Here is a 16,890-nt window from a genome sequence, read left to right on the forward strand (position 1 = left end):
AGCGTCGTGACACAACGATGACGCCATTATAAACCGCGGTGTTCCCACTTTTTATCGTAATCGCTGATATTAGTAGCTGCAACAACGCAAGGCGCAAGTAGGAGCGAGGGAGGGAGAGAGAAAACCCGCGTTTTCTACACACTAGGCTGTGTGCCATTGAATCTTGGACTCGGATCCCGAATCGATCGATATTCAGGCTTCCGATATAACGTAACACTTGCATGTAATCATTTCGCTTTGTTATCGTTATTGGGACAGTCTCTTACTTGCCCTTGACATATTTTGTCGAAGACATTCTGAAAATTACACTAGTGCTTATAAATTAGGCCTCCATCTTAATAAAACGATAAATCAACGCGATTTATTCCCCGATAAGAACTTCAAACCAAATTCAGTTATACTTCTCATTTTATGAAGTCAGCACTTAACAAACAAGAGCACAGGCTTCGTTTCTCAATTTTCCTGAATTTGGGAACGGCCGAGGCTTTTCAAATATTTCAAATATGTCGGCAACAATATTATAAACAATGAAATTACATTGATAGGCGTGCAAAGTAGCGGATTGACAATAATAGAGGGTAACGACGCGAAGTCGTGTTCGGCTTTTCATGGTTGAGCATTTGCCGCTTCGTGGAACCATTGGGAAGTGCAGGGTCTCTTATTTCGTTGCTGAGGCATTCCAGAAGGGCAGCAGCGTCTTTTCCAGCATATACGGAGAAAAAGTCCTGTCGGACTCGGCCGTTATTAGACGACCTGTCGGCGGAGCCGGCCGAGCCTGGTTTTACGACTCTTCCGCGTTATTTCTCCGAAAGGCAACGAGGCGTCGACGATCGATGGATGTGCTTTCGTGCGAGTGCTTTTCGTCTTTTTGGAAAGTCAGATCGTATCGTAAATCGAGATGGTCAATCGTGAATTAATGGAACATCTGTCGGATTTACCGCTTGCGCGCACAAGCGATGACTATTGACAAGTGAAATTAATAAAGGCGAGGACAATTGCGGTGTGTTAATGGCCGAGGGATTTCGGTCTATCGGGACGATCGTCTGGCATTGCGACGCAAATAAAAAACATATTGTGCTTTCGTACGTTTTGAAACACCGCACGAGCAATGCATCCCGTGTCGTGCAATTTTCAAAATATTTCAGGCGTGTTGAGTAAAAATCAATCTGAAAATACGAGGTTGAACAATTTTTATAGTAAGCGCACGCGCACACGCACGCATTTCTCTACGTAAAGTACTTAAGCGCATGCAAGCACGTACGTACGTTAAATATACGAGGTAAATTTATATTTTCAAGTCGATGAAAAATAAAATTAATTTTAAGGTAACGAAAAGGAGTTAACAATTGTTGATGCGTTATACATACGTAGAGCATAAAAGATAATATTGGTTGACTAGTAGGCAGATGAAATATATTTTATGTAAAGTGCTTGTTAAATTTAAATGTATTTTTATATATTAATAATCCTCTCTCTCTCTCTGTGTGTGTGTGTGTGTGTGTGTGTGTGTGTGTGTGTATTTATTAATTATCATCAATGCTTATCATCGGTATTTTAAAATGTAATATACTTAAATATTATTGCTTATAAATATCATATTTTAGTTTCTCTAATGAAATAATAATGCCCAATATTTCATTTAAAATTGATTGCACACGTCAAAGATCTTAAACATACTCGTCTATTTTTTTTTTTTTTCATATTTAATGACAAAATTTTACATATCACTGTTAATGATATTCGATAAAATTTATTCAATTTATTAAGAAACTTTATTTTTAAGAAAACTGCTCTAAATAAAATTAAAACGGTTTATATTGAAAAAATATTTTCATGAGAATAATCAATCAAGGAATTTATAAATTAAGAAGATTGATTGTTACTATAAAAGACAGATTACATACTTAAAAATACTACATTACAATTTTTTCGGATCGACATCTTATTGTTTTTATATAAATAGTTAAAATGAAGTTTTTTTTATAACATTACATATATTATAATAGAATATTCACAATAATTATTTATTTTATAGTGATTTTATTTTTTATTTTTTATATTGATTATCAATAAAATAATAATTTGAAATAATATTTGACTATATTTATGTTTAATATTCAAGGGAAAATCAAAAGATACGATAATATAATTTTTTAATATTTTTCAAAAAAATAATTCAAAACTTTTGAACTTAATTTACGCAAGTACTTTTTGCTAATAAGAAAGATGTTACATCGTATTATACAAACGGCATTTTACAGACTAAGAAAGTCACGTACGAATGACTGTCGGTTTTCTTTTAACCCACGTGTGCCTATCTGGATTATGCTCCAAGTTATATATCCTGAATGCATACCCAACTTTATGATAGATAATTCAAAATATAATATAGAAAATCTTTTCTGCGTCTACAAAAATCTGGTTGTACGAATGATGTTTTTAATTTGCTGAGATTGTGGCAGGTCAAGTGTAGATTGAAATGTTTTTGGTCTATTACTTGTTATTTTGTACTCAAATATTACAGTGCTGCTGATTATAGAAAGAAAGAAATGAGTAGGGATTATATATTAAAAATATAATACAGTTTAGCTTAAGCCAAAGGATCGAATTGAAAAAGCATGAATATTTCCCTGGGTTATAAATAGCTATTTCTTATTTCTTTTCATTAGGGTATAATAATGTGACAAAGCAAGGTTAAAAAATTCCAAATATCACTAGGAGAAGTAAATGAAGTTTCTATTAATTTGATAATTGAAGATCTCAGGAAATAAATAAATAAAAAATTCTGTTACATTGTTAGTCGAGAGTTTTCTGCCCTATCAGAGAAATTCTGCCCTAGTCGTTGATAATATTTGTGCATTTAATGAATTATGTTATTGCGATCAATTTGAATGCACAGATAAGCATAAATATATTGTGAAGATGTCTATACAAGTTAATATTAATATTAATTTTAACTAATATTGCTTATTTTTAAAGAAAATTGATAAGACATAGTAAGTTGTAGTTTCTTGTCTGCGTTCTATTTTTTTAAGTATAGTTAAAATATATAATTAATCATTGAATAATTAGGAGAATTGAAGTTGATTTGTATATTAAATACAATTTAGAATTTATTCAAATTACTTTTAATAGTTCAACCAAAAAGTAATAGAATAATATGCAAAACAAAGATCTCTTATTCTTTATGGAATCCAAAACATGCAATTACCAGTTCCTAATTATGTACGGAAGAAATTAATGTCACTAAGTAATCAACGTCTTGCTTATTGAATTCTTCCTGCTTTTTATCATAAAAATCTGATGACTATAGTATATCGTTGATATAGTATACTCTGTCGAATAGTGTAAATAGTTTATCTGCGTAATGTAAAATAATATAAATGCGTTTCAAGATAATATTACATTTTGACTTAGTATATCTTAATAATATTATATTACGAATATTTTATTTTCAATTGAATTGAATTTTTATATTAATTTAAATTAATTAATGCTGAGAAAAATGTTCGTATAGAATTTGTATTGAATTAAAGATACTAAGATAGAAATAAATGATTTAGTTTAATTTTTCTATTGAAGAAAATAAATATATATGATTATAAATTTAATAAAAATTGATTTTTAAACCAAATACATGTTGGAATTAGAATTTTAATTCTTACGTTATTCATTGCATATATGGATAATATCTCGCATCTAATTAATTTCACTAATAATTAAAAATTATTTCAGCATTTTACTATAAGGTATACAAATATAATTTATATATATATATATATATATATAATGTTTTAATAAGAATGTTTGTAGGTGAAACTGATTTTCAATGTCTGTGCTAGGAATTATAATAAAAATATCGATTATTAATTTTTTTTATAGAATTTTCATATAAATGATTTCATATTAATGATACTTCTTCGTATTAGGTTTCACACGTTTAAACTTGGAAACTATAAATAAAATATTATATTACTATTTTTGCAAGGGTAGAATGACATAATTTTTCTTTAAGAATTTAATATTAATATTACATTTTGTATCAAATTTAAAGAGAATAAGCAGCAGAATAATCAAAATAATATAAATTATAATGAATATATTTGGCCTATAATCATTTGTAATAATATCAATCAATTAATTTGAACTTATTTACTCGTGCGTGCGGATTCTATTTATAAAAGTGAGAAAAGAATATAAATCTGAAATGTAGATGTCCAGCGTGATATTTAATGTAAAGCTTAAATAAAATAAAATAAATTTTTTTAAATAAAGTATGCAAGTATACATTTTGGTTGTGTCTCGTTTTTCTGAGAGTAGTTAACAAAACTGTCATTGGTCGAGATATTTTTATTTTCCAGAAGGAAACGTTTCAACGATCCTTATAATAATTATTTATAATAATTCATTTAATATAGCTGACTTATATAAATAATTTTGTTAAAAATTACAAAAAAATTATTTTGATCTAGAGAAGTGCGTTTGATTTGACAAAATAGAACGTTATTTCTAAATTTATATAATTTTTTAATAAATTATATTTTAATAGTTTGTACAAATGTCTTTCAAGGAATAGATAAAATAAAAATGTTTATAGCTTGCTTGTGTTAATATTACTCATGTAATATATTTTTAGTTAAGTTTTCATATTTTGATAGCATTTGCGATAATATAATTTAAAATAAAATACAAATTATTATTAACTATAAAAATATTTTAAATATTGATTGAAGTTACGGTATTTCTTTCTTTTTTTTTTTTTTTAAGAAAATGTATAAATTTTGTTTCATCAGTCATATAAATTTAAACTCGATATATCGATAAGATCAGAATATATTACTGCATTTGGATTCTTTACTTTCTTTTGTCCTCACAACACAAATGAAGTTTCGGGAACGTGAAAAGATTTCCATATGTTTGCATTTGACGAAGATTTGTTAAAATTAGTGTTTTAAATTTTCCTTCATTAAAATAGAACAAAATTTGAAAATATATTTAAGGCGATATACAATAATATTTTATTGCAATAAAGAATATTTCATAAAGAATTTTTTAATGCTTACAGTTATAAATAAAAATATAAAAAATGTTTTTTGAAAGTTCTGTAGTTTTTAAGAATTTTTTTTTTTTTTTTTAATTTCATACAATTGCAATACAACAAATATCTTTAATAAATAACTTCTGCTGTAAATATTTTAGCATTATTTATTTGAAAATTACTTAGAAATATAATTTGTAGTTTTAAGTTAATATATAATGTCTATTATGACATCGAAATGTAAATAAATTTATGTAAATGTTATTTTGACAATCAGATTTTCTCATAGTTTTTTTTTTTAGATCAATTTTTTTCATTATAGCTATTATGAAGTTATTTTGTTGAAAATATATCAAAATAAATACCGATAAATTACAAATAAACTTTTTAGCTTATGTGCTGGTACAGATCTTATTAAGCGTAAATCAGTAGGTAAAAATACTTTTGTTATTTTTTATTTGGTTACGCAAATTATTTTTGCAGCATCGTTTGTGTTGTATTTTATTAGAACAGTTGACTACCGATCAGATTCAATGCCTTTTGAATTACCCATTTCAGGCAGTTTGCAATTGCCAATAAACGCCATACTTACTAATTTAATGTAATTGTATTATACATGTTTTTCCCCAGTGCACTCGCACTCAACAACTAAAATATTCCTACATATATTTGTTAGTATGGCATTTTATTATTAATTCATATGTTTATTGTATTTTTGTATTTTATCTCGTCTTATTGGCTTACATGGCGTTGCTGATCCGCGTTGATCTAATGTTAAATTAATTTTTCGCATGATTAATTATCCTTATCGTCCACATATTTAACGCTTTTTTCTCATTACATCGAGATTTTTACGTTCATTAGATACATTATTTTTATTCTAAGTTCCATTTTAAAGATTTATAGAGTAATCTTACATTTAATTTTATTTAATTATTGGAAAGTAATATAATATATAGATTATCATTCATACTAAAAGTTGTTTAATTTTTACGATGAAATTAGCTTCGTTAACTATTGCTCTTCAATTTTTATTGAATTTTTTTAGTCGTACTTCTAACTAAACTTAAATCCGAATATAAAACTCATTAGATTTCAGTAAAATTCATTCAATATAGTCTCTGTAAATATCTAAATTTATAATACAATTTTTATAAATAGCGGGAGTAATGCTTGTTATCTCTTTGTTTAATAAAATTCTCTTTACATTGTTTATATAGAAATAGATTGCTGAACAATGAAATTTACCATTGGATATGAAAATTCTTTAAATTTTATAGTTGCTTTTCGATAAATGAATAAGTAAATAGTCAATTCCGAATACAATGTATTAAATTACATTTAATCTTTTCTTAATATAACAATATTATACAAAATATTATATAAAATATGAATGCCGATTATAATTAATTTAATAGATTAATAAATATAAAAATTATAACGGCAACTAGTGCAATATCCTTTTAATATGTCTGTTTGTTATGCATATTATATTTATACTTTAAAATTCATCGCATTTTTTTTATTTACTTCTTTTCGTTGTAAGGCTAGTTCGAGAGAATTTTAAAAATAAATAGAAACTTATTATGGAACAATTGATTTTAAGAACTCGAGGCACTTTATACAGAAATTTTTTATGCGATTCTCGAATGATTATATTTCTCACTTCAAGTCACATGCATTTAGCATATCACTGACATGCAACACAATATTACCATTTACATCCAAGATATGCATCAATTAGATATCTGAAATGATGTCATATGTATTTCATATATATTTCTGTAGAATTTTTATTAAATGATTGGCACGATGACAATAATTATGATTATATGGGATTTTACAATGGAAAGGCATTATTTTTTAAAAATTTTAAATATGAATTTTTCAAAAGAATATAACACAAAAAATATTTGCAACTAATTTTGAATATACTTTTAAATTATAATTTATTGTAAAATTATAACATATAAACAAGCTTTGCCACTTTATAATGTACTAAAAAAATTTATTATTATTCATATTAGTAAGTTTAAAATGAATAATTTTAACATTATGAAAAATGCGCGCGCGCGCACACACGCAATTCTTAAAGATTTACACTCAGTTTATTAATCTTATTTTTATTTATTTTATTTTAAACACTTTAAATGTTCTATTGTATAAAATTACATTATTATGAAAGTGCCGTAATAATTTGAGATAAATGGAATAAAACTTTGTCAAATTTTCAATATTAAAAAAAGGTTTTGGATATATTGTTAATTAATAAAAACTAACAAAAAAAAAAAGAAGAAGATTCTTGGTACTATTTTTTAGTATCTTGACCTTGAAAAAATTATTCTTTAATTTCATAGTAATTCATGTTGCTCATCATACATTAAATTTTTAAATTGTTCTTTAAATTGGCTTATAGCATGTACGTTGCATTAATTTATGAAAATACGAATAACTCATATATGCGATTAATAGAAAGATAAAAATAATTTTTGCTTATTCTTTCTCTCCTTTGAGTAAAAATAATAATATAAATATATGCTTAAAAAAATGCGATGATTATTCAATTAAAATATACTAAACGCATCTGTTGTAAAATATAATGTTTTCATTTATAAACATCGTTTTTAAATAGCTAATAATTATGTTCTTAAATAAAAACATTCCTTTAAGTAAATAAATCTTTATAAAGCATGTATTTTATTATCTTAATTATTAAATTATTCATTTATTATAATTAAACTTAAATAAAGTATAATGGTATTTGAAAATTCGTAACTATACTGATATGAGCCTATTTTTAAAATTGCTCTGCCTTGAATGGGTGCATAGTTCGCCAAACGCACCTTTTTAGAATCATGACATCATAATGACCTGCACACTTAGACACGAAATGACTTGATAGAGTAAAGCTGTAATATTATCACACGTTTCGTAGGTTAGTATTTATGTAATAATAGTATATTTTTTTCTTTTAAATTCGCGCGGATAATTATATATGTACACGAAGGTCTTGATAAAGATTATTGAAAAATTCAATATAAAATATTGTTTTAATAATTGTTACGACAACGGGTGATTATGATTATAGGATTGCTATTTCTATGTATTATAATATTTGAAAAATATTACGGAATTAATATTTTGTTAAAATATACAGGTCATCGAAGTTCAGTGTATTAGAAATTATATTATTTTTTACTTATTAAGGATAAAGATGGATATTGAAATAAAGTATTTAGTGGGTTATGTTTTTTTATTGCATTACTCTTATTATATTTTTCTATAATGTTCAATTTCGAATTGTGATATACGTTTTATAAGAAAAAAAAAGAAAAAGCTGTGATTAAAACAAATTTCTTTATAACATCAACCGAATAATGTTTCAGTCTAACTTAAGTTTTTAAATCTGTATTCGAACATTATTTTTAATAAATTTTATCGATTAAATTAAATGAACTAACACTACAATTAGACATATTATTTAGTCATATTTTATTAATTTTTTTTTTCATTGAAATTTTACATATCTAGTCAGTATACCGTTATAAGTATCCAAATATTTATTTTCCATTAAATAGAATAGTTTGATCAACGGAATTTTAACTGAAAAAAAAGAATAATTATTTGAATTTCAGTCGATAGAGCAGAAAACTGTATTTAAGATAACAATAATACACGTACGAAGTTAAACATATTGTCTTCTTAACGCCTAGATCAAATAACTTAATAATATCTTATATGTATGGTTATTAAATATATTTAAAATTCTGTTCTTTAATAATGAAATGCTACATTATTTGAATCACTTGAAATTCGTGAGTATAGTTATCGGCGTGTTTAGAAGCTTTCAAGTACCGACAAATATCAACACAGCAGCAATATAAAATAATTGGCTCATTGTTTCTATCCTGAAAAGCATTACTATTATTAATAAATTTATTATTAGTTCGTGATTTTTCGCATTATTATTTCAATGAACATTAATTTGTTCGATAGATAATATTTATATATACAAATATTGTATTTTACTACAAGAGGGTGAGTGACAAGAACATAAACATTAACGATAATAATTATAAAAATAATTTTGATTATTTGAATGACGTTGATGTTTAAAAATTTACAATTAAATGCAAAATATATTGCATTAGCCCAAAATGTGATAATGGAGTGTCGGTAAAAATGAAGAGGCTAATGAGCAACTATCGATAATTTATCGACCAAGTATTGTTAAAATTATAATTTTATCCATCAGATGGCAGCAGTATATAGATTATATTAATTTTTTATGGTTGTTTAAGGCTTAGAGAAATAGAAACTCATTGGAGAAAATTAAATTTTGTAATTGCTAACAGGGTTTATCATTTTTACATTTTTTGCCTGAATTTGTATTATTTTCAACATTGCTATATTGGAGCATTAAATCGAATAAACGTGAATTAAACGAATATTTTTAATGAAACTGCATAAAAATGTGTTTACGCATAGAAAATACTACATTGTCCCAAAAAAATAAATGAATTCACCTCTTGGGTTTTTAGATTTTTAATAGATGAAAAACTAATGCCAGAAGTCGGTGTTGGGATATTTGTATCTGCAAAATGTTCTTTAATTTGTGAAATGACACGAGGGCAATGGGTTTTCTTGCAACGTGAACACTTACAATGTCTTTTTGGTTTTGTGTATATTGTATTATTTTTTGAAGTTGACCGCAATTTTTTCTTGCCTTTGTTCTACAAATACAGTGAGTAATATAATACCGTCGTCAATAAATCTTTTTAAATAATAATATTTTTACAAAATCATTAAAAAAGTAGAAAATAAGCTCAAATCACATTTAAATTAAATCTGTAAATGCTTAGTTGCACCACTTACAAAAAGTAAATTATCAATACTTAATAAAAATAGCAGTAACTACATTGTTGTTTAACATACAACTGAGATATTTAAAATGGTAGTAAATTATTACTATGAAAATGATTGATTCACCCATTTGTAAAGATCAAATGCAATCCATGTAGGTATAATATATAGTATCATGGCCAAAATTGAGATTATGCAGACAATAAAATTATGGATGAAAACTGGATGAGTTGTTAACTCTTCATCGGATACTTGATTTAAATTTATATATTTTGCAGCATGTCGCATTGCTGAAATTCCTCCAATTAATACTAGAATTCCTCCAATTAAATTTCCAATTAGAGCCTTTAATGTAAATAAAAGGATGTGTCAGAAATGGAAATAACAAATTTTATATGAACAAAGTAAATAAATGAACATTATATACGTTATTATTAAGTAAAATCATTGACTATGTTTAAACAATTAAATTAGTTTCATTAGCATATATGTGTTCTTATCGAGAATATATATTGAAAATAATATATATGTTTGCATAATATATTTTTAAAAATTATACAACAAATATCTTTGTGAATGTACCTTTGTAATGAAAATGTATCAACATTTAAAATATATAATATACAAAAAAGAATGAATATAAAATGTATAATGTGTATAAACAATAGCTTATAGGATATAAATATCTTTACATCTTGTTTCTCTCTCTCTCTCTCTCTCTCTCTCTCTCTCTCTCTTCCTCTTTTAGGTATATATAAATGCGCGTTCACCTGCACACCCCTGAGCTCGCGCGCACAAACACACACAAAATATAAAAAATTTATTTAATTGTATTATAATAAGAAAATACTTTATAAGAGAGGGCATTTCCTTTATTTTTATACACTATCTTTTATAATTATTCTTTTATAATGATTTTGAAATTGCTAGAAATATAAAAAATAAGATTGGTAAAAGTAATTATCTGTAATGTAAAGTTATTGATTATATTTTGCAAGAATATGTCCTTTAATTATCTATATATAATTTAGTATATTAAATATAGTGTAAATAATTTTCTAAACTTTTTACGATAATATAATGCAATGTACTATTATTACCTTACTATAAAAATCATTAGGTTTCGTTTCAGCATTTAAGAGTTTAAAATTTTTCAACTGCATATCCACGAATATTACCATATCATAATAATACAAAATTTAATTTAAAAACAAAATGTTAAAAAAAATTTTTTAAAATAACTTTTTAATATAATATTGTGCTCATTAGCAAAGAATCAATTTGTATTTTTTTCTCACTGCCTAGAAATTGCAATGAATATATAATTCTTTCGAATTTAGGTAAACGCATAATGAACTTGAAAAAATATTTTTAATGTCTCTGAAAAAGATAATGTTAAGAAATGGTTTGAAGTTAATTTCATTAAGAAGTTAGAAAAATGTTATTCACCTAAATTTTTTTTTAGTAAATAGAGGTTTAGTAAAATGAATTTTCGAACATCTGTTGCTTATTTTAATTACTGTTAGATTTTAAAATATTTAAGAATATATTTAAAAATACTCACTATTAAAGGTTTTCTATTCAACAGGTTTGTAGTTAGCCATAAAATGCCTATAATTAAACTAATTCCCATACCAATTGGATAGACGAAGAAAGCTGGATTCCTTTCTTCGGGTATATTTGGAATTTTAGGGTTAGCGATGCGTAAGTTTCGATTAATCATATGGTGAATGTGATGAAAGACTTCATCCATTCCTGTGACCAACTAGACATATAAATAATATTTATCGTATTTTTATAATTTTACATTTCTAAAATAGATTATATTATTATAGAAAGTTATAAATTCTTGTATTTATATTATGCTTTATCGTAATTCTTAGATTTATCTAAAAACTATGCAAAAGTGTCACATAAATAAACATGCGATATACCTTCGAAGTTAATTCGCAAAATTAAAATTTATACTTACATAGCAAGTCGAGAAATGTATTTTATTCACTCTTGACTATTCTTATTTTTTAAATTGATCGGAAAATTGAAAGTAATTCTATTGCAGTATACCATTCACGTATAAAATATCAACAAAAATGTAAATCTTATAAACTTTCATTAAAAAAGATATACATAAAATAAATTTAAATGTCAACATATAAGCGATATAGTCTAGAGTAATATAGTCTTATATAATCTCAGCAAACGGTTCATCGATCAAAGCTTCGAGCATGATCATGTATGTAGTCATACGTTGCATTGATTGTTTTAGTTTAGTTTATATGTATTTAGAAGCAACAAGTATAAAGAGAGTAAATTTGAAATTTTTCATCACTTCATATTGCACTTTACTATATTTTGTTTTAAGATAATATATCACTTGTTAAACGGATATATAAAAATATAGGAATTAAAAATTCATTCGGCTTTAAGTAATTAATAATTGCTTACAAAACATTAACGAATGGTTTATTAACAATTATTTAATAATTAGGTATTATAAATTTATTAATAATAATGATAATATAATAATCATGAGAAAAATACACACAACACAACACAACACACACACACACACACACACACACACACACACACACACACAAAAATAAATAATAATGCTATTAATAAGACATAAATATAAATAAATGTAATTGCGTATTATGTTAATTCACTTCATAAGTATAAGTAATCACTGCTTTATAAGATCTAAATCAAATTTAAAATAAGATAATATTTTTTATTAAAATAGTTTATTTATACACATAGCAAAATAGGAGTATTAAACAAATAATAAGACATATAATTATAATAGAATAAAATGTTTGTAAAGTAATATTTATTAATAATAGATTTTATGTATTCTTGTAGAGATTTTCATTAAACTTACATTCTGCATTTTTGAAATATTCTGATGTTATGTGGATTAGCATAATGTTTTGGTAATTTTACTTATTCAATTACAGTTACATTTATGTAGCTTGATTAAATTTTTGTATATATTGAATTTTTATGATGTTCGCTAGTTAATCTCGTAGAGAGCACTAATTTAATATTATTTGGGTATTACGCATTATTACAAGAGTTGCATAATTTTCAACTCAAATAGTGCATATATCTTACCGGTCGTGTACTTTAGTAAATTTTTCTACGAAGTTCAGCAGTTTTCATTGTGCACATTCGTGCCAAAATTTTGAACGTTTATATAAAAATAAATTGAAAAGATTAATTATTTTATTATAGTGAACTTTTAAAAATCAATTTTTCATTATAATATTAAACTTAAATATATATACTTCATACCAAATTCACGAGCATCAAATATATGCATATTTGATAAAGTTTAAAATGATATTCGCTAAATATTATTGATATATATGTATAGAAATATAATATATGCAAATTTACATGGAAATTAAAAATAAAGTTGAATCGCTTAATCATGAGTTGTCGATGATTACACGATTAAACTCTAGTCAAATTATATAAAAATTATCAATAAATTTAAGTAAAAGATTGTTAATAAGCATGTTTTGCTTGGATTTATTTAATAACATTACAATAATGAAAGTTAATCGTATTCAATTTTTCTTCTATACGATATATGAATGAGATCCAAATATCTAACGAAACTATCAATCAAATTTTCTATAGAAAAAAGTGTGGGCTATAGGTAAATTTCCAACATTTTATTCGCAATAATAAGTATTTTATATTATCAGTATTCTTAATACTATATAATATAAATATAATAATAAAGATGATGAGTTAGTAATAGATTATTCTAAGCCGACTGTAATCTTATAAATTACATATTAAGAGTAGTATAAAAATGTAAAAAAGTATAAAAAGTATAAAAATGAAAGACGATTAGTTAAAGGCAACGAGCAAAACATCGTACAAAATAAAATGACTTTCACCAAATGGAATTGTATTTGAAATAAACAAGAAGCAAATCCATAATTTAAGAATACCCCGAGGTATCGAGGGTACTTGCACGCATACAGTAAACTCGTAAGCTCGTAAGCTCGTAAGCCGAAGTCGTGAGAAGTCAACCAAGAATGCGTAGACCCGCGTGAGCGGATGCTCCTCTGATCGTCGCTTCGTCGTCGATGAATATCAACATTGAGGGAATCGAGCGCACACGCTATCCTTGTCAAGGAAAAGTACAGACCAGTGCCCCTTGCGTACTCGGCGCACCTTATTGGGAATTCATGTGTTTATTTTGTAAGGTCGGTTAGATCCGAATATCTACGTAGCCGAGTCAACCTTTATCCCCTCTCCTACTCCTCCTCCTCCTCCTCCTCCACCTCCCAATCACATTCAACCCTACTCACCCCATCTCCTACTCAACTCCACGTACACCCTTTCGATTCCAGAAAGAGAAAGTTTTGAAATTACTGGGGGCTTTAAGAGCCGACCACCTTTTTGGTATCTTCAGGCGATCTCCTCGCACCGGATCGGGGCTCTCGCTCCAACTGGGAGACGATAAGATGCTCGCCCTGGGCCAAGCAACTCTCGAGTATATAGAGCTCAGTGTCGTTATTTTCTTCCCTCCTCGCCACCTTCATTTCTCATGTTCATTGCCCGTGGCGCCATGCGCAACAACCTTTTCCAATCCACTTTCATTGTGGCTCACGCACCTTCAGAACGCGTTAGAAGATGTGCTGTCGATGCATTATTTCTTTCCCCTCGATAAGATTTTGCTTGTAAATGTTGGGAAAAGGGAAAAGGTGTCAATATTATCAGGAGTATCGATCATCATCAATATTCAAAAATGCTGACAATAATATGTTTATATCTTTCCAGTAAAGTATTGCAAATATCATTGGCATTAAGAATAATGTTTGATTATGATTTCATTATGTTTCTATGATTCAAAAAAAAAAAAAATTTCATTACTATGCTACTATCAGGCTACGAATCATTCATTTTTCATCAGTAATTTACGGCAAAAAACGTGTGTAGAATATATTTGGATAACCGCAATACCCATTATAACTTTAACGATATACTATAATTTTTATTTAAACGAATTAAAAGTTTCTATCTAATCATATCGACTCGAGTCATTATTTTTTTTTCATTATAATTTCTCATTTGTTAAATTTAGATGCCAAATATTATTGCCATCAACTATAATTATAAACTGTAATTTCTAATGTATCTATTTTTTAATAACAACATGCGTAAATATATATATATATATATATACTTTTATAAATGTCCTCGTTGCTTTTAAATAAATTTATCCCTTCTAGGCTCATATTGTTGTATGAAATCTTCATGAATCTAAATCGTCCCCGATTTTGATGAACAATAATTATGTTTGATTATTTCATTTTCATATTATTAATTATTTATAAAATTTAATTTAGTAATTAAACGATATTTTCTAATAGTAATTGCCCAGTATATAGTTAAAAAGAAAATAATATTTTAAGAAAATTGATTAAAATTATATATATATATATATATATATATAAGCATGTTATACTAAAGTAACTAAATGTAAAAATGTAAAAATTAGATGTATAAATATTACTATAATTCAAGTATTTTAAGATTAATCGCTGTATGATGATGATATTGATGTGTGTATATAAGACATACTGTTTAAATTATTATTATTATTATTATTATTATTGGCTTATTAAATTTCAATCTAATTTTAAATTAATGCGATATAATTCTTTCTCTAATAATAATGAATTAATGCTTATTCATGATTATTATTACTTAATTAATATACTTGATTAAATAATAATTAATTAATATTTTTCATTCTTTACGAGGAGAAGTAAATAAAATATAAATCAGAGTATAAATCTGTAAATATAACTATATAATTTTATCACATATTTAACGATTATTTTTATATAATTTTTTTTAATCTATGTATAGATATAATAATTTTGTAATTTCTTTTCTTTGAATGTCTCTCTGAAATGAAAGTCAAACGTTCAAGAGCTTGATTGAATATAGTATGAACGATGATTATAAGTAAATAAGGTAGGATATATATATATATATATATATATATATATATATATATATATATATATATTAATGTAATGACTTACATCTTCATAATAAGAATAAGAATAAAAGAAGATACGTGCAATTGAAAAAAGTAAAATAATAATAGCTAAAATAAATTTATACGTATATAAAGTGGCGTATTTGCTTTAAAGTTCAATAATAAAATGTCAAGAAATTGATATTTTGTAAATAATAATATTTAAAATAATTAACCAATAAATGATATGACATTAATGAAAATGATGAAAAAAATTGCATTGTTATTATTATTATTTTTTATTAAAGATAGTATAATCAGAAATCAGCGTTAAACGTTAGTCGAAATGGAGCGAATTTTAAAATTTCAATTCGTTAATTTCCTGTTTCAGTTCCAATCTGCGTAGTTAAAATTGCAAGTAATAGTCATGACATAGAGCGGAATGATCAGTCTATATATTAACGAAATAATTATTTACATATTTTTAAGATCTACTTTTTGGTAAATGGTCCCCAATAGAGCTAAAAAATTATTTTTAATTTTCATAACTTGTAAAACTTAAAAAAAAAATCAATATAAAATACAATAAAATTATATTAATTGTTTTTGTGGTATGTTTTAGTTCATGATATCCCAATAAAAAATTCTTAAAGACCCAAGTTTATAATTTGTAAATGCTAGTTTTTAATATGCAAAGTAAAGTGTCGAAGATTCAATCCATTTAAGTACATACACATTATTTAGATAATAATCTTATAGATTCAACTAAAAATTGGCAAACTTTGTTCTCAAAGTAGCGATTGCTAATAATTGTATAAAATATGGTTTGGTTGATAATGTAGTTAGTTATATTATTTTAAAAAGCATTTGAATTATAGTACTCCGCACTTTTCACAAATACATAGAAAAAAAATTTAAGCAAGAGTTTACTGTATAACTTAGTGAAGGTATGACTAATTATAAATTTAATTTAAAG

The sequence above is a fragment of the Ceratosolen solmsi genome, unplaced genomic scaffold, assembly GCF_000503995.2.
Source record: "Ceratosolen solmsi marchali unplaced genomic scaffold, CerSol_1.0 scaffold41, whole genome shotgun sequence".
In the NCBI taxonomy this organism is placed as follows: Eukaryota; Metazoa; Arthropoda; class Insecta; order Hymenoptera; family Agaonidae; genus Ceratosolen; species Ceratosolen solmsi.